This window comes from Rhagoletis zephyria, unplaced genomic scaffold, assembly GCF_001687245.7.
Source record: "Rhagoletis zephyria isolate East Lansing unplaced genomic scaffold, Rhagoletis_zephyria_1.1 Rzeph_scaffold_05995, whole genome shotgun sequence".
Lineage (NCBI taxonomy): Eukaryota > Metazoa > Arthropoda > Insecta > Diptera > Tephritidae > Rhagoletis > Rhagoletis zephyria.
In genome coordinates this window covers 20,270-38,612 of record NW_016163078.1, presented here as the reverse complement: position 1 = coordinate 38,612, position 18,343 = coordinate 20,270, and the positions used below count along the sequence as shown (strand labels likewise).

Below are 18,343 nucleotides of genomic sequence, written 5' to 3'. Positions count from 1 at the left end.
TCATAACTGGCTTAGATACGCTTAGACGCACTCCATTGCCACACATTATAGAGGTTTTTTACTCAACACAGTTTCGTACTTACGTGTTATTTAAAATTGGCCAAAATACTCGTATTTCAATAAAAAAAATGCACCTTTATTTACATGTCTGTGTTCATTTTATTTCCCTTTTATCTTTTTCTATTATGTTTTTCTCATTTTTTTCTTATCTACTGGCTAATGGTCAACAGTAAACTGTCATTGTTTTTAATTACCTTAGCTACCGTTTGTTGGCGCTCTGTGTATTCTTTTATTTTTCTTTTCAAATTATTTGTTTGCTTAGTCTCCACATCGACGCTCCTTATATTTCTTCTTTACATTGTAGGCATGTATATGTTTAGTACATCAAATTTTCGTCGCTAGTGTAATTAAAATTTTACAGTTTATTCTTAACGTTGCCGGCGGTACAGTGGATTTGCTTAATTTTCTTAGACCTCTTTGTATATTTGTTTGATGAGAGCAACTGAAATCAGTAAAATAAGAGTATTACATTACAAATTAAGGTTATTTAAATAGCAAGGTCTACTGAAACCTGAATTCACTAATCTTTGCCCGACTATGGCCGATTAATCACAGATAATATTCTCATAAGTATCATTGTCTTCAAACCAGAGACAGCATTATAGCTCTGCGGTCACACCAATTCGGTGCGTATGAAAACGTATCTGAAATCTTAGATATCCTGAAAGTGAACTGATATGTGCTTTATTTAAGAGAATTATATCCCTCCAATCGGAATCATAGCCGAAACTTCTGGTCTGTTTAAGGCGTTTACCGCTCCCCAGTGATCGAAATTTGACCTTACCTAGTGGAGTGTGCATTTCTAACTACTCGACCACGATGGCTGCGTTGCTAATTCAATCAGACATAATGAACTACGACATCTCCTGCTCCTCAAGACACAGGCGGCAACCGACGACAGGCCAATGCGGTGCATGTGAGCGCGGGTGATTATGACCGGTTAAATAACCAGTAAGCAACTTAACTTTTGCTCTATTCAAAAACTTTATATATCTCCTAACAAAGAAATATCCCAAAAGTGTAGCATTTCTGAGGTCCCTACCTCTCCTCATATAGACAGTATTCCGAGATCTGCTACACTGCGCTTATGAGTCTCGAGGAGGACCAACTGCAAAACGGTCCAGTCCTACAAGTACAGACGATGAGCCTTCTTTAGCCAGTTCTCCGCCGACTTCGTTACCTTAAATGCCGAGTTTCCTGGTACACAGCATAGCAATACCATGTCCCTTGTTGCTAAGTGTTGAAGAGTGCCAAAGCACCTGATGGCCACCCGGCTGTCGGAAAAGATAGCTATAAAGGCTCCCTTTTCAAGATACAATCTAGCACGAATTGAGATTTCCTGCAGCACGGCCTGAAATACCGTTGTCAAAATACCCAGTTCAATAGAAAGTTTGTCTGTGTACCAGCGTCATATCTGATATCCAGTTGGGGTTAACCGTTCCACCACACCTCTCGGTTTTGAATTTCCTTCCAAGGCAGATTCCTTTTAACATAGAGTCGGAGATTTCCCAAATTCTAAGACCTGGTACTTTTCCAAAATACCTTTGTGTTGTGTTTGTTACACATTTGCTTTTGCACATTCCGCGATTCTAAGGCCGTGCGCGAACTAGTTCTATTTGATCTGGAAACTGAGAGTAAATCCAACCTTTGTAGTTGATCAACCCGCCTATTCCAGCAAAGTCACAAATTCCAGTGCACTACTATTGTGACTTCTATTGCGCTTCAAAATAAGCTGCTACGACAAATAAGCGGCTACAAAAAAAATTTTAAATTTGCGTGCATTTCCTTAGCATTTAAAATCTAATTTTCATGGCATATTTTCGGGCGCAGTCTACATTTCAATATAGTTTGGCCGACTCCCGTGGCTGGATCGCACGCAGTTCATGTTGACTTCTTGCGCAAGAAAGAAACGCACGCTTCAATCGTTCCACTTTTATTTCTCATGCTCGAATTTCGCATGCACGCGAGAGTCGGGCCCGCACGCTGGCACTTAAAAATTCATTCCGACCAAACTATATCGAAATGCACGCATTTTTTTCATAGATAAATACAGAAGTGTTTATTACATAAGTTGTTGTAAAAAAATTTCGTCCACGAGGCGCAGAAATTACTTAAAAGTTCAATTTTTCATAAAAAAATTATTGAAAAGCAAAAAGAAAATAAATTTCTGTAACGCAAATAATTTCATTATATAGTTTAATGTTTCTTAACTCTGCACCCAAAAAATTTTTACATTCGGACACTTATGTACTTTAAAAGAAAAATAAAAGTTTCCAAAACACTGCAAAAGTTTTCAATCGTTGATTAAAACAAAAACTAGTTGGAATTTTGCAACAAAAATTACACAGTGTACTGTTTTACTACAAACCTGGGCGCTACCTGAATATCATTGAAAAGTATTAATGTTGGTAAATTCGGTGCCCACTTGAGGAACCCTTACCCTTTTCTAAAATATTAACCCATTCGCATGAGGGGATTCTGTTAGCTACATTTTCTTTACAAATTTTTGTTGTGTGAATGGGTTACTTTTCTAGAAAGCTAAGAAGAATAAAATTGATGGTGCTATTTGACATTCACACAGACTTTATTTTGTTCTCAGACCATTTCCGAAGAGTAAGTTTTTCGTTATACATAATATTTTTATAATACGCTAGGGAAGAAGAACTGATTTTTCATTATATGGAGCGTGGGCCAGTCGAATATTTAATTCATGATGTTGCTGAAATATTTGTTGCTGACGAAACATAGTGTCCACTTTTAACACATTCTCCTAAACCGCTATAATCTTTGGTATATACCAGGGTTGTTGCGAATATTCGCATTCGCAACTGCGGAGCTTCCGCATTAATTATTTTAACATTCGCATTCGCTTTTGCATTCGCAGTAATAAATGCGGAGCTTTTGCAAATGCGAATGTTGTGCAAGTGCACCGATAAAACGTATATATGTCAAACAAAACGGCAAATTGTAGCCAATATTATATTATATGGTCGTGGAAGTATTTGTGTAACAAAACTAGTCAAATGTATATTTATCAAATTTGATAAAAAAAAAATGTCTTTAAACATATTACTTCTTTTGCTATATAACCGAGCTATCAATGGGCAGTCATAAAAGTTGTTATGATTGGTATCTTAAGGTACATATTCTGGTCATTTTAGTCACCCGATTTCTTATACCACGAGTATAAGAGTGGAAAAGCCTGTGATAGAGTGGCAAGTAGGTGCAGTGATTCCCATGCTCACCTATAGGTGTGTATAAATATATACCCCAATCTTGCAATTTACAATACAAAATACTCATACATAAAGAACGTAAGGGAAAATCACAGAGCGAGGCTTACTAGAGCAATTGACTTAAAATTTCGGCTTTTTTGATTTGGATGCTGGTGGAGTTAAGATCTGGTTAGTGAAAGAAAGTTAAAATAAAACTCTTAAGTCTGGGATAGATTATTTTTTTGCAAGTGGAGGACACGAGGTACACGGTTACCCTCGTTGGACTCATTCAAAACATATTGGGAATCCCTTCTAGGGAAAGTTCTTTCCTGATGTACACCGAAACCTGCAACTTACAGAAACCTGAAAACCAGGCTCCGAAGATTTCTTCATGTGGTGGCAGTAAATTAATCTCGACAATTAATTAAAACTCAGTAGACTGAAGTATTTCAAAACTAGGGCATAATTGCTGTTAAAATTAGTCAATAACTATCAAAAAAAAATATATATAAATATATAAAAAAAATAAAATGAAATAAAAATTTTGATATCTCAAAATATTACAAAAGTCTAACAAACTAGTGCTACTTAGAAAAAAAAATGTAAAGTTTTAGAAGTTTTGAATATTTTCGATAGAATATGCTATGTTTTTCGGTATCGAAAGCACAAGGTAGGGTGGGCGACCTAATGAGATTACCATCGTCTCAGGAAGGAATCAGCATAAGCTTCGTTGGTCTTAGTAGTTTCAGGGTTCATTCAATCGGAGTTCAATAGTGGTTTAAATGTTTTAATTTTACATTTCCAAGCACGTAGATTTTGTGGTTAGCGATTTAATCCGAGTGATGTAACAAAGACTCACCCTCCTATCCGACGAGCTAGATCCGAACCAGTACGTGCTGAAAGTTACCTCTCACTCAGGATATCCGATCAAGAAAAGATCGTTACAAAGTTACCACTTCTACTTGACCTTTGACGTACGTCAGAGAGAACATAGCCCTTTTAACATTTTTTATATATATTTTTTCTGTGCTTTAAATACGTGCATATCTTTCTTCACTATGATTTTTTTTGGACCAATCTTAAAAAAACTCCCAGACACAAGAGAAGAAAGAGTACACTATAATTCTTAACCAAATGTATATTCGATTCAATAATTTCAAATGGGGCTCTTTGGGGAATTTATTTTTAGCAAAAATTTTAAAAACAGTAATTTTGTTTACTTGCCGGGCAATAACTATGAACTGGCTATGAACTTCTGTGGTAAAACTGTCCCTTCTTTGCTATTTAAAGTCAAAGAGTAAGCTCCTTCAACAGGGGGTTCCAGCAGAAATGTTCAACGTCTGGCTATAAAGAGAATCAATGCTCAATTAATAATAAAAATACACTTTAATAACTTTAATAAGATAAGAATCACGTAACTATCTCAGATTCAAATGCTTATAAAAAAAAAAAACTGGGTGCCTTTTTTTAAATAACAATGTTCTGATTCGCTTCGGCTGGCAGCCATGACTTTGAAAGCAGAATTTTTTTTATTTGTTGTTGTTTCAGGAAAATAATAATTNCTTCGGCTGGCAGCCATGACCTTGAAAGCAGAATTTTTTTTATTTGTTGTTGTTTCAGGAAAATAATAATTTATTTTCCATATCCACCTATTTAGCTCGCTATAAGCACAAATTTTTATAAAACCAGTCGCAGAATAAAGTATTAAAAATTAAATACAAAAACTTAAATCGAAAAACGCTGATGAAGTGACAGATTCCCCAAATTCTGAAAGTGCCGAAGGAATGAGAATGAAAAATTCTTTTTAATAAGATTTAGAAAAACCTGACACATCTGGTTTGGCTTGTAAGCGCTGTTAAAACAACGATCTCGCCATGCGGATGTTAGCTGGTAGATATTCGCATCCGCGGATGTCTAAAATTCCACATTCGCAACATCCCTAGTATATACATACATACATTTGTAAGTCTATATGAGCCAAATGTGCAAGTAAATGTCGGCATACTTTCACACTAGCATTTACTAGTAGTCCGTAGAAGCTACGTATANACATTTGTAAGTCTATATGAGCCAAATGTGCAAGTAAATGTAGGCATACTTTCACACTAGCATTTACTAGTAGTCCGTAGAAGCTACGTATACGCCGTGTATGCCATCTAAACAACTCATCATCATGACGAGCAACTGTATCTTTTCAAAAGGGGCGTATTTTTCGTGATTGCCAAAAACCTCTATTTCATTGTTCTCAACACGGCCAACCAATGTAGATGATTTCTGACAACGTTTGAAAAGTTTTTCTTTTCATTTTTACTCGCATTTCCAAATCTCTAGAATTTTAAGCTTTTCACATATTCGCGCCTAAGTTTATATACTTACATTGTATGTATGTACATCTGCTATTTTGCTACTATTTGCGCACATATATTCAGGGGTATATGTGGCACGCATGTTTGCACGCTTGGTGGTTATCATTTTCCCTTCTCCATCCATCGCCAAGTGTAACATTTATTTTCTGTTGCATACTTGCACACAAAACTGTTTTCACATCAACCTTGCTTGGTTGTTGTTGGTTTATTTGTATTTTCGTATATAAGGAGCTGTTGTGTGGTCGTGGACGAATAAAATATATTGTAGCCCCCTCTTAACAACAGTAGAAGTAGAATTTTGGTTCAAAATAATATTGTCATGCTATTTTTGGAAAAGGGGCGTGACACGGCCCACTTATGGTGAAATACTATATCTTAGTAACCGCTTCTGTTGAAATCTGTTGAAAATCTTTGAAATCGGGCAATAACCACGCCCACATGCCNACCACTCCTTACCAAACTCGGTACAAGCCTTGCCAGGGTCTAGCTAAGAAATCTGTTGAAACTCTTTGAAATCGGGCAATAACCACGCCCACATGCCATATAACGGTAATTTACAGAAACGCGATAAATCAGTAACTACTGAAGATAATTGACTCAGAATCGATTATTACAATGACCGCTATCAATACCAATAGGTGGAGTGTTCACTTCTCTTTCCACTCCTCATTGCTTGAGATTTTTCTGCTAAAATTGCTTTTCAGAACCGATATTAAAGCGCAACTGTATGTGCTTTTCGGAATGAAGCAAAATTTATCTAGTATAAAAGAGGGTCCATGGGTTTCAAGTTGCCACTGAGATGTCTCTCTTAAGCGAGGAGCAGCGAGCGGCGTCAGGAAATCTAAAATAGTGTTCAGCGTTGTATCCTGATGTGCAGCCTGACGTTGGCCTCTTTTTCTAATGTAAGCCACCATACGATCACTGCATACAGGAAAATTGGTCTAACAACAGTTATTAACTAATAAAAACAATTTACTAATGGGTTATTCTACATAGGGTGTAGTGTAGCTTTTACGCAGAGTCAAACGTTGAAACGAAATACTCATACGCCACGTTGTACCACTACGCTCATGCCATAAATATGTATTTACTTTATATGAAAACGTATGTGGATATGTGTAATTCAAGTGTACCTCACACAGCAATATTCCATTGTACCATATGCAAAAATACATATATACTACATGGTATGTACATATTAAGTATATGTATATGTCTTCAAGTATAGCAAACCGTTCGCGACCACCCACTGGCTGAATGCTCCACCAATCCCTGCCACCAAAGATGTAAACTTTTTCTTATCTGGCTGCACACATTCGTTTTAAATATCTCATCTCAGGCTCCATGGAACACATTTGCTGTTTACTTTTCTACATNAATATAGTAAGGTAGAACCGCTGAGAGTCACTTTTAAAATTCTTGACGTTTCCAAACAATTTAATTTTTAAATTTACTCACAAACTCACACACACATTTTCATTTTCCATCTCAAGCAACAACAATTTCGAACAATTTCATTTTTTTATTTTCACATTTATATGATTTTAAAATGTTGGCAAACTTCAAAAAAAAATCATGGCCGACAAATTGAGAGAACGGTTATACCTTGCTATGTTTTTATCATGTTATGGAAGCCTGGAGTTTAAAAACATACTCCTAGGTTTGCCATTGCCTTCCGAGAAGCGACCGCTATTTATTAGAAAAAAAAAACTTTTTTATGTTGTTCGGAACAAAGATCGAAGCCGAGTGGTAGAGCGCACCTCTAACTACTCGACCCCGCCGAAAAGTAAAATTATTATATTTATTGACGTTAATGGTTTAACGTTTCTGCTCAGTGGAATTGACTCGTACTTACCTATAATGGCTTTGTATGGAGAAATAAGATGGCGCAATAGGCTGATATCAATGGTGGGTAAGCATGAGTCTTAACAAGATTCGCATTTCTTCTTCTTCCTATTCGTCGGTTTGGGTAGAAATGCCTCTCTACTTAGCGAAGTCGCGCTTTTGCCAACAGGTCCTTGATCCATCCTTTATGTTCGTGGGCGCGTTTTCTTTCATTTCGTTTGCATGGGTCGCGATCTTTTCACTGGCCTTTGTCAATACCATATGCAAACGCCAACAGCATAGCGCTTTTATTGTACGAGTATACGGTGCCGCCGCAATCCAGATTGGCTGCTCGCACTACGCTTTCCAGCATCATATTGATAAAATCGAACGACTGTGAAGCGCCTTGTCTAAAACCTCGTTCGAATGAGCTGAATTTTGTACTCAACGTTCTTTTACATAGCCGTATTAAATTTGCGGCGATCGTGATTTTAGACACGGCGTCGTATGCTCACCATCTGTTGGTGCTGTAAAGCGACTTCGAGATCGACAAAAATGTGGTGTCTTTCGATTTTCTTCTTCAGGAATAGAGGAACTGCGAAAATCTGGTTGGTTCATGAAGAGCTTTGGTCTTTCACACAGTATCTACGATAAGAGCAGTTCCAACTCATTTCAGCGATAGTTTTTAACCGAACACAGGTATATAAACGCTACCGTATCGAATAAGTCGAAGTAGCTCCACCGAATCTCCCTCTCTATCGTCGTGACAACTCGGATTGGTTACCGCATTTAGCACATGGTTTTCTTACATTACCCTTATTGCGCTAATGGTACGCAAACCCAAAATAACGATTATGCCCCATCTCACCACGATTCACCAAATAAATTATTGGACTTCCGAAAAGAGTTAGGACTAAGCGAGGTGTGGTAAAAAGTAATAGCTGTACACAATTCAAAAAAGATAAAGGGACATTGCTACTTAGAAGATCTTTTTTAAACCGAGTATGAAGTCCCTAAGGCACTCCGCACATTAAACGCCTAGTCATAGTAGTGTAATCGTTCCGGCGAACTAAAGTATGAAGCTTTTATACCGAACACATGTATTCAATGATGCTCTGTATATTACGATTCATAGTCATGTTTTCGCCTAATCATAGAAACTTCATGAATCGAAGCGCCCAACATTGTAAGGCGCTTGCCATTTTGATATCGGCATTTGTTTACTTTTTTGTGTTCGAAATAAAAATTATTTGTCATTTCAGTAGGAAATAATTGAAAATTAATAATTTTGTGCTAAAACTCATGCCAATTGTATTAAGCTATAAACGTGTATGCTATATTTTATTGCAGAAATGTTCGCGGAAGTGTATTAGTGAGAAAGACCGGCCAGAAAATGTGTAATGTGCGCGCAAACAGGGCTTACGCAGGGCGCCCAAGTGTGCAGAAGTCGAGTCGTCATGCATTCGTTTTGACATAACAAAACGATTATTCTACTGTGATTAGGCGCGTAATGTGCGGAGTGCCTAACTCTGTAATCCAATATACTTTTAGCTTCCCCAATTTATTCTTCAACTGTACTATGGTGTTTTCTTTTCTGTCGATAAATTATACCTTCTCACTTCCCTCATCGTACAAATGCTAAAAAGGCAATGAGGAAGGATTATTTTTTTTTAGTAAATAGAATGCTTTTGGTAAACGATATTATATTAATTACCCTGCAAACCACAGTTCCCGAAATCCTAACGAAATTAGGATTATCTCATTTCAGAAACGATTTTTTCAAAGAAAATTATATGAAGTGGTTGACACGAAATTCTGAAAAAAATGTGCAAGAAATTCCGCACAACGCAGCATTATTTTCATTGCTTTACCGATTTTCTTCCGAAATATCGTAAAAGAATCGAAGTGTGCACAGTTTATATCATTTTAGAAAATTCGGCAAAAAATCGGATGAGATCTTTACGAATTCTTTAAAATTTCTCTACAGTTCAGAATACTCCGCTTCAGACCTTAAAACGCCTATGATTACGATTACGAGTGCGTTTACGAATACGACTAAAATTACGACTTGGAAATATGGTTAAGAATATGAATGCGAATGCAAATCCAAAACCAAATATGATAACGGATGCAAATACAATTATGAATAAGAAAACGATATTATATTACGAAAACGAATAGGAGTGCAGATACGATTACTTATATGAAAAAATACCAATATTTATCTCTTGTCTTATATGTATTTAAATATCGATGGCTGAATGGAAGATCGACCTATCTCGGCAGCCAGTTCAAAGACGCTCTATCTCAGAAAACTTTTCACGAACGGCCTACTGCAGAATTTGATTGAAAAACACAGTATCTCAGTACTTGGCTGAATAACGCTCCATCTCAGAAGTCGGTTCAAAAACGCCGTATATCAAACGAAAATACATTGAAAATAAGTTGAGATAGGGCGTTCTTCAACCAAATTCTGAGATGGGGCGTTTTTCAATCAAATTCTGAAGTAGGGCATTTTGTTAAGATTTCTGGAATAGAGCGTTGTTGAAAACTTTTCTGAGATAGGGCTTTTCGAACTGGCTGCCGAGATAGGTTGATCCTCCACTCAGTCAAGTTTTCTTTACACCCCTTTTAAAGCTAAATAATACTTCTAAGGTACAATCTGCAGAAAATTACTCAAATATCAAATTAGCTTTAAATAAAGCGAAAAAATCAATTCATAATTGACACTAATACAAATGTTATACACAGGGACGTGAACCGGTTTTGAATCGAACTGCTTTTGAACCGGAAAACCGCTCTTTTCTATTAATTAACTGAACCATTAACCGAACCGAAATTTTCCACAGATGTTTGATCCGAACCGAAAACCGACCACTTTCTATAAAGATTGAAAGGTTCGTTTCAACCAATTTTCAATAGATAAATGTACCCACTTTTTTTTCTTTTTGGTAAACATGGTAATACCCATCATGTTTGTTTACCATGTGATAATATCAAATGTAAAGGCAATCCATCTCATTTGACAGACACTTGACCCTTAACCTTGCGCGTTGTTGCACTTGACACTTGACACTTAAACTTGCGCGTAATTTTTTTGTTTTTCGAACCGTTAAACCGAACCGTTGAACCCCGGTTCAAAGACCAAAAAACCCGCTTTGACGAACCAATCCAAAAGTGCAAAAACGGTTCGACCCGCTGAACCGAACCAAACAAATTTTTCATCCGGTTCACGTCCCTGGTTATACACATAGCTAAAAAGGGAATTCCTCCTAAATTTATGCTTTAATATTGACACTGAATTAAAAAATGCTAAGCAACAGTTTAATTAAAAGATTTGCATAGATTAACGCCCCTATTTTTACAAAGTTACTTAACTCAGCGCATCACTATTGTGATTTCTACTGCGCCTGAAAATATGCCAAAAAATGGATTTTAAGTTCTAAGGCAATGTACACAAATTTAATTTTTTTGTAGCGGAATACTTTGAGGCGTAGTAGAAATCACAATAGTGTGGCGCTGAGTTTAGTGTCTTTGTAAGAATACAAGGAAGAAGGCAAAGTTTTTTATACAGTATATAGTTATCTTTATATTATCAATTCCTTTTCAAACAATGTCATATGTATATCGATAAAATGCGAACACAGCTTGCTCAGGAATTCTTAGCTGCACATTATTAGTTATACTAAAATTGCACGGGGTAGAAATATGCAGTTTTCTAAAAAGCAAGCAGGTTTCTAAAAAGTCAGAGAAGAAAAGTCAAAAGTTTTATGAAAATTTTATGAATTTTTCTAAATGTCGTATAGATTTTAAAAGTTTGATTTATATTGGTTATGTTAAAATTTTAATTTTTTATTGAAATAACTAAAAATTAAAAAAGAACCATAGTTTTTTTATTGAAATAACTATAAAAATTATTGGTCGATTTTCTACAGATTTGGTCGATTTTTTTCAAGTGGACGAAAATTATTATTTTTTGTGGGGGGCACCACTGGTCGCGTAACTTCAGAGAATACACGCTCCTTCCTTAGAAAATCTGTAAAGATATTTTATCCCTAATTTCGCAAAGGTAGAGGAAAAAATTAGACCACTTTTTGGGCCTCGGCGTTGGTCTAAAATTAACTACCATCTAACTAAACTCAAAGACCCAACACTTGTACACATTGTACATGCATTTAAAAATTACGAGCAACATTTCTCACCAAAAGTTCAAAGCAAACTCATTAGGATCTCTGTACAACTGTGTAAAATACAGTGTATGTACATTAGGGTGGTCCAAAAATGCATGTGAAAAATTTAAGTCGGAGTTTTTATGCTCTCACCCCCTAGGATTGTTCGATACCGAAAAAATATACCCCTATTTTTATAACCGAGCGCGCTTGTGCACAAGGGTATTATAACTTTGTTCACATAACGGTTGTTTGTAACAGGCAAAACGAATCGAGATAGATAATGTATACATAAGTGATCAGAATGAAAAGAAAAATCGATTAAGCGGTGACTGTCTGTCCGTCCGTCCGTCCGTCTGTGCACAAGATAACTCGAGTAAAAATTAAGATTTCTTAACGAAACTTGGTACCTATACTTCCTTCGGGTGTTCTTGGCAACCGCTGCGCCGATTTCTTCCACACTTAGCACAGTTGTTGGCTTTGGTACAGCATACCAAATGGCCGAAAATTTTTAAAATCGGACAATAACCACGCCCATATTCCATATAAGGGTAATTTAGAGAAATACGAAATCTTCGATGAATCAGTAAATATTAAAGCTAATTTATTCAAAATTGATGCTTGCAACAATTCTTTACCAAAAAATACGTTTATGATAAAATTTTGGAAAATGGGCGTGGCACCGCCCACTTATGGTCACATATATGTATCTCGGTAACCGATCTACCAATTTATACCAAACTTGGTATGGTTATTGTGCTTGCCACATAAAAGCAAAACGTAGAAAATTATCGAAATCGGACTAAAATTACGGAGCTTTTCATATAACGGTTAATTTCAGAAATGCTTGAACTTACACTTTCTTACTTGTTTTCATATAAAATACACGGAAAACTTTGAGCTCTTTTAGCGACCTCTATATATTTTTTTTGATTTGAAGATAAAATATAGGGGTATAATTTTTCGATATAGAATATTCCTAGGGGGTGAGAGCATTTAAATTATGACTTTACTTATTTTGGACCACCCTAATGTACATATCACTGCATTTGAGCGATGCAAATAGTAATACAATAATTATACGGGGTAATTTAAAGTACAAAACTAAAAAAAATGCGAATAAGCCAAATGAAAAGTAAACTTGCAAACTACAATTCCTCGAAGGATGCATCCCAATCGAAAAGTTAAGATGGACGCACAGTCCAATTGTGCGCTAAGCAGCGGCTTATTGAAGTTGTTGTACGTTCATACATATCTATACATACATATGTATTTACGTACAAAAGTATGCACATGAAGCTTATTCAAATACGTGCATATTCGCTAAGAATATGAGGCATCGTCCTGCAGCTCAGCTTACTTACGCGCCAGTTAGTAATGACTTCTTTCGCGCAGCGCGAAGTTCATGGCGACTGCAATTATTCTTTGTCTCCCATTCATTTGGCTGATGGGCGGATAGTTGCTGTTGTTGTTGTTGTTGCTATCGTTGTTGTAGCTATGTAAATACTAGTGCTGTTGTTGTTGTTGTCAACCTGTCGTTGTTGGGTATATTCATTTATATTGTTGCCAAAGTATTTTTCGTTAATTTTCCCCAGCAATAGCGCCACTGCCTCAGACCATACCCACCTGCTACCATGATTTTCGTCATCAACATGCTCATTTCCTTCACAAGATACTTGGCGGAATTCTGCTTTCTTTGCTGCTGCTGCTCGTATTTCACCTCCCAGCCAGCATTCCATACGTCAACATTTCTACAATAATTTCATTGGACTTCCTTTTGCCGGCAGCGTCTTCATCTGCCTTTTGCCCAATGTTGGTTGTGTAACCATGACTGCGAGTTGCTCGCACTGCCCCCCACCGGCCAACCTAGCACTCATTCCCATTGCGGGGAGCGTAGTTTTAAGTGTGCGGGCGCGCGTTTGTCTTAAGATGAAATTTGAGCTGAAAAGACAATAGAAAGTATGTACAATAAAAAAAAATAAATACGTTCAAAACAAATACACGTTTTTTCTTACTAAATACAGCTGGGACATGGCTCATCTACGGTGTCCGGAGTCCCTAAAAAGTTAACTTACGGCGGACATCCTTTACTTTTTTTTATTCTTTCTCTTTTGTGCTTTTCTCTTCCATTTATGTGAAATTTCAATTAATTTGCTAAGACAAGACATTGCTGCGTAGCTTCCTTCCGATCGCCTTGGCAAATATTTTTAAATATGGTCTCAGACAGTTTTCCCACTTCTTTCGATTTACGAGACGCATTCATACATTTTTATTCTTTGCCAATTTTCAGGGAATTTAAAAAAAAAAAGTACTGTGTTTATTGTGACATTTTTTCTAATTTTGCAAAGATAAAAACAGACTGCTACAATTACATTTCTTGCATGTGTAAAAGGACAATGCAAAGGGACAATACAAATTTTGTAGCCGTACATCTAATGAAGCCAAATTTTGTGTATTGTATTTTTTTCGCTTTTCTATTCACTTGCGTGACATTCTTTTGTTGTTTGCTTAGTTAGTTTCATGTGAAGGGTGGCAATTAACATTTGTATTTCATATTTTAAGTTGATTGCTATTTTTTAGACAGTCTGTGGATCCGTTATCTATCAGGATTTCTTTGGAAATTAAAAAAAAAACTATAAAAAAAAATTACATGCTCTCGACTTAAACTCGAATGGAGAAAGCGTTACTTCCAAAGACGATGCTCATCCATACATACATAGTACCAGCTTGACCGAGCTTTGCCCGGAGTGCATATACTTTTTCACTACTTTTTTTAAGATTTGGATAGCTTTAAAAAAATATTTTGGAATTAAACAAAAATAATAATTTTCTAAACAAAAAATTAAATGAAAATGCAATTCAAAATAGGTGGCAACCCTATTAAAAATATTTTTCATTAAAAATATGTTTTCATTAATTTGTAACTTATTTCGAGTAGTATATATGTATGTATATATAAAAGAACTGCTCGTTTAATGTAATAAGATGTATTGTATGTATATATACCACGTGACCTGCTAATGTGTTTCAAATAAAAATTTTTCATTTGTCAGCAAATACAAAAGACTGTCAATCGTATGAGGAAGAAATACAACAGAGTATAAAACGGCCTCAGCTTTTGCTGTTAGGTAAAATCAATTTTGTGTAAATTTGAAGTGCCTACGAAATAAATATAACAAGACTGCTAAATTTTGACTAAATGAATTTTTTAATGACTGCAATTATTCGTATTTTTAATGCATTGGTTGAATAACACAAGAAATCCATGCAAACTTTACACTAAAAAAATTTTTTCCACTTAAATTATTTTTCTTTGCATTCTTTGAGTAAAAATATGATACTCGTACTATTTTATTTTCATTTACCACATACAGTTTCCGAGATATATTTTTTTGAACTTTAAGCATGCCAAAAAAGGACTTTCTAATATATGGGTATTTAATGAAAAGTGTGAACCAAGACCAAACAAATAGAATTTCGCTTGGACAAATATTATATATGCCAAACGATAGCTACACATTTTGTCTTTTATCCACCAAAATATTGGACCAATTGGTCTATTCGATTTCCAGATATCCTTCATAATTATGGCACACGATTAAAAATAATTGGAAATCTATAACGAAAATATAGTACGGCTTATGTTCTGTAAGTCTAACAGCAAAAACAACGTAAAAATTTATTGTGAACGGTCTAAAGCTAAATTACAAATTGTTCTTTTTTTCAAGCGTTCGGACGTAAAATATACTTTAAAAGTAAAAAAGAGTCGTAACGTTTACTTTATTTGTCAAAATTTTAATACAAAAGCTAGTTTTGGATACTCTTGCCAGTCGCACAAGATTTCTTTCGGAAAGCTATAGGATTATCGATTGTAAGTTTATTGAAAATCGGAACGTCCGAACGCTTCAAATAGCTTTTGTTCATAAATATTGGTCTATGTAGGTACTAGGGCTGATGATTTCACCCGGGTAATGAGCTACCCGGGTACCCGGGTATTTTATTACCCGNTTGAGTAAAAATATGATACTCGTACTATTTTATTTTCATTTACCACATACAGTTTCCGAGATATATTTTTTTGAACTTTAAGCATGCCAAAAAAGGACTTTCTAATATATGGGTATTTAATGAAAAGTGTGAACCAAGACCAAACAAATAGAATTTCGCTTGGACAAATATTATATATGCCAAACGATAGCTACACATTTTGTCTTTTATCCACCAAAATATTGGACCAATTGGTCTATTCGATTTCCAGATATTTACAGCTTTCCAACTATACTTTCAATTTTTCTTTTTTTCGGAGAAACCATACCTTCCAGAAATCCTTCATAATTATGGCACACGATTAAAAAGAATTGGAAATCTAACTATAACGAAAATATAGTACGGCTTATGTTCTGTAAGCCTAACAGCAAACACAACGTAAAAATTTATTGTGAACGGTCTAAAGTTAAATTACAAATTGTTCTTTTTTTCAAGCGTTCGGACGTAAAATATACTTTAAAAGTAAAAAAGAGTCGTAACGTTTACTTTATTTGTCAAAATTTTAATACAAAAGCTAGTTTTGGATACTCTTGCCAGTCGCACAAGATTTCTTTCGGAAAGCTATAGGATTATCGATTGTAAGTTTATTGAAAATCGGAACGTCCGAACGCTTCAAATAGCTTTTGTTCATAAATATTGGTCTATGTAGGTACTGCTACTCACAAAATTGAGTATTTATAAGGTTTTTTTTTTGTTAGCATTTGCAAAATTTTTTTGTTAATTTGGTACTAGCAAACCCCATTTAAATCCAAATATGAATCTGTCTACGAAAATTATGAAAAATCTGCAAAGCAAACTATTTAACAAGAATTCTAAAAAATTATTTATGTAGTTTTTTAGTCTATTCAGTTTTAGTATAATAATGTGCAAATTTCAAAAGTCTAAAAGTTCGCGATTATTTTTGAGAATTGTTTCTACATTTGAAAGTTGCACATTATTATACTAAAACTGAATAGACTAAAAAACTGCATACCGGATTTTTTTTAGAAATCCTTTTTAAAAAGATTCATAATTTTCGTAGACAGATTCATATTAGGATTTAATTGGGGTTTGCTAAAATATAAGCCATATTTCAATACAAAATAAAATAAAAAAATTTAGCATGTAAAACATTGCGAATACTAACAAAAAACAAAATCATATACTCAATTTTGTGAATAACAGTATATAGATATAGTACATACCGACGCATCCAAATCATAATATGCTAAGTCAGCTTAGACTTAGTCAGACTTAGCATAGTATGGTTTGGAGGCATCGATATGTACGTCTGCTTGTACGAAGAAATTACTTAAACGAACGTTAATAAAGACCTTCATATAGATGTAGATTTATTTACACTAAAACCCCATATTTGCATTAAAAAACGAGTGTGTTTAAATTCTTAAACAAAAAATTTCATCCATTGGAAAAAATCGGGACGTCCGAACGGGAGCGTCTGAACAACTTTGAACAGTTTTTGACAGCTACTAAACATCGTTAGGAAGTTTAAGTTGACGCAATGGTAATGGCTGCTTATTATTCTAATGACCTTTCCATACATCGTTTTTTCGTACCATTAACAGATTCGCAGAATTCAGAATTTTATCCATGATAAAGTAATAGTAAAGCAAATAAAGTAAATAAAAAGTAGATATTCATATTCATTATTGTAGAAGGGCGTAATTAGAACCAGTGTTGCCGTTTTAGCCTTTAGAACGTTTATAAACGTTCTCTGGTTGAGTTTGAATCAACACCACATTTCGCTGTGTGAAAACATTTTCTATTTCGGTTTAGATTTTAAACCAAATTTTCTATATATGAAACCTAGAAACTAGAATTAAAACATTTAGGTTTTATTTTTAAACCACGCACTTTGTGGACTAAAATTTAAACCAGAATACATTAAAAATTGCTTAAAACTATTGACTGGTTTAAAAAGTAGACCATAAAAGACTAAGAAAGGCAGTAGTCCCAGCGCGGTTAAAAAATCAAACCCAAATATTTGACCGTGTATATATATGTAAGTAAAAAATTTTCGCTACCATTTTTAGCGACAGCGACTTGTAGCTCTTTTTTAGCCCTTTTTTTTTNAGACTAAGAAAGGCAGTAGTCCCAGCGCGGTTAAAAAATCAAACCCAAATATTTGACCGTGTATATATATGTAAGTAAAAAATTTTCGCTACCATTTTTAGCGACAGCGACTTGTAGCTCTTTTTTAGCCCTTTTTTTTAAAGGAATTTGGCTATCACTAAAAATGATTCGCGGCAACACTGATTAGAACCTTAATAAGAAAAAACTACATTCAGAACTTATCTTTTATGTAATGCCGAAGAAATTCAGCTGCGACCATGCAGCCGGTTATACGAGTACATAGATAGATGGCACCGTGGAGAGAATACAGAGGTGGCGCCGATGACGATACCCCTACTCGGCTCTCAGTGATTTTGACAAAATCAGCTGTTTTGGTGACGTGATAGTAGAGAAGACAGCAGTAGTGATGTGCTCAGTCAATACTTTCAAGTATTGATCGATATTCGGTAACGATTTAAAATGTATCCAATACTCTCGATACTCGGTACCAAAACATTTAGATTTCAAATAAAAGCGCACACAGGCCAAAGATATGGAAAAAAACGGCTCAGGGGAGACTCGCCAATAGAGCCAATAGAGCTTTTAATAC

At 35.2% G+C, this 18,343-nt stretch overlaps 1 long non-coding RNA gene across 1 annotated transcript in view; it reads right to left on the bottom strand.

Annotated features, from left to right (window-relative positions):
- Positions 1 to 178: 178 nt before the first annotated feature.
- The window catches only part of LOC108372719 (uncharacterized), a 26,671-nt gene continuing 8,506 nt past the window's right edge, over positions 179 to 18,343 (bottom strand). The window contains exons 2-3 of the long non-coding RNA XR_001848883.1: positions 12,999 to 13,575; positions 179 to 502 (exon numbers count right to left, since the gene is read on the bottom strand). This is a non-coding gene — a long non-coding RNA (uncharacterized LOC108372719). The remainder of the gene's footprint in view (positions 503 to 12,998; positions 13,576 to 18,343) is intronic.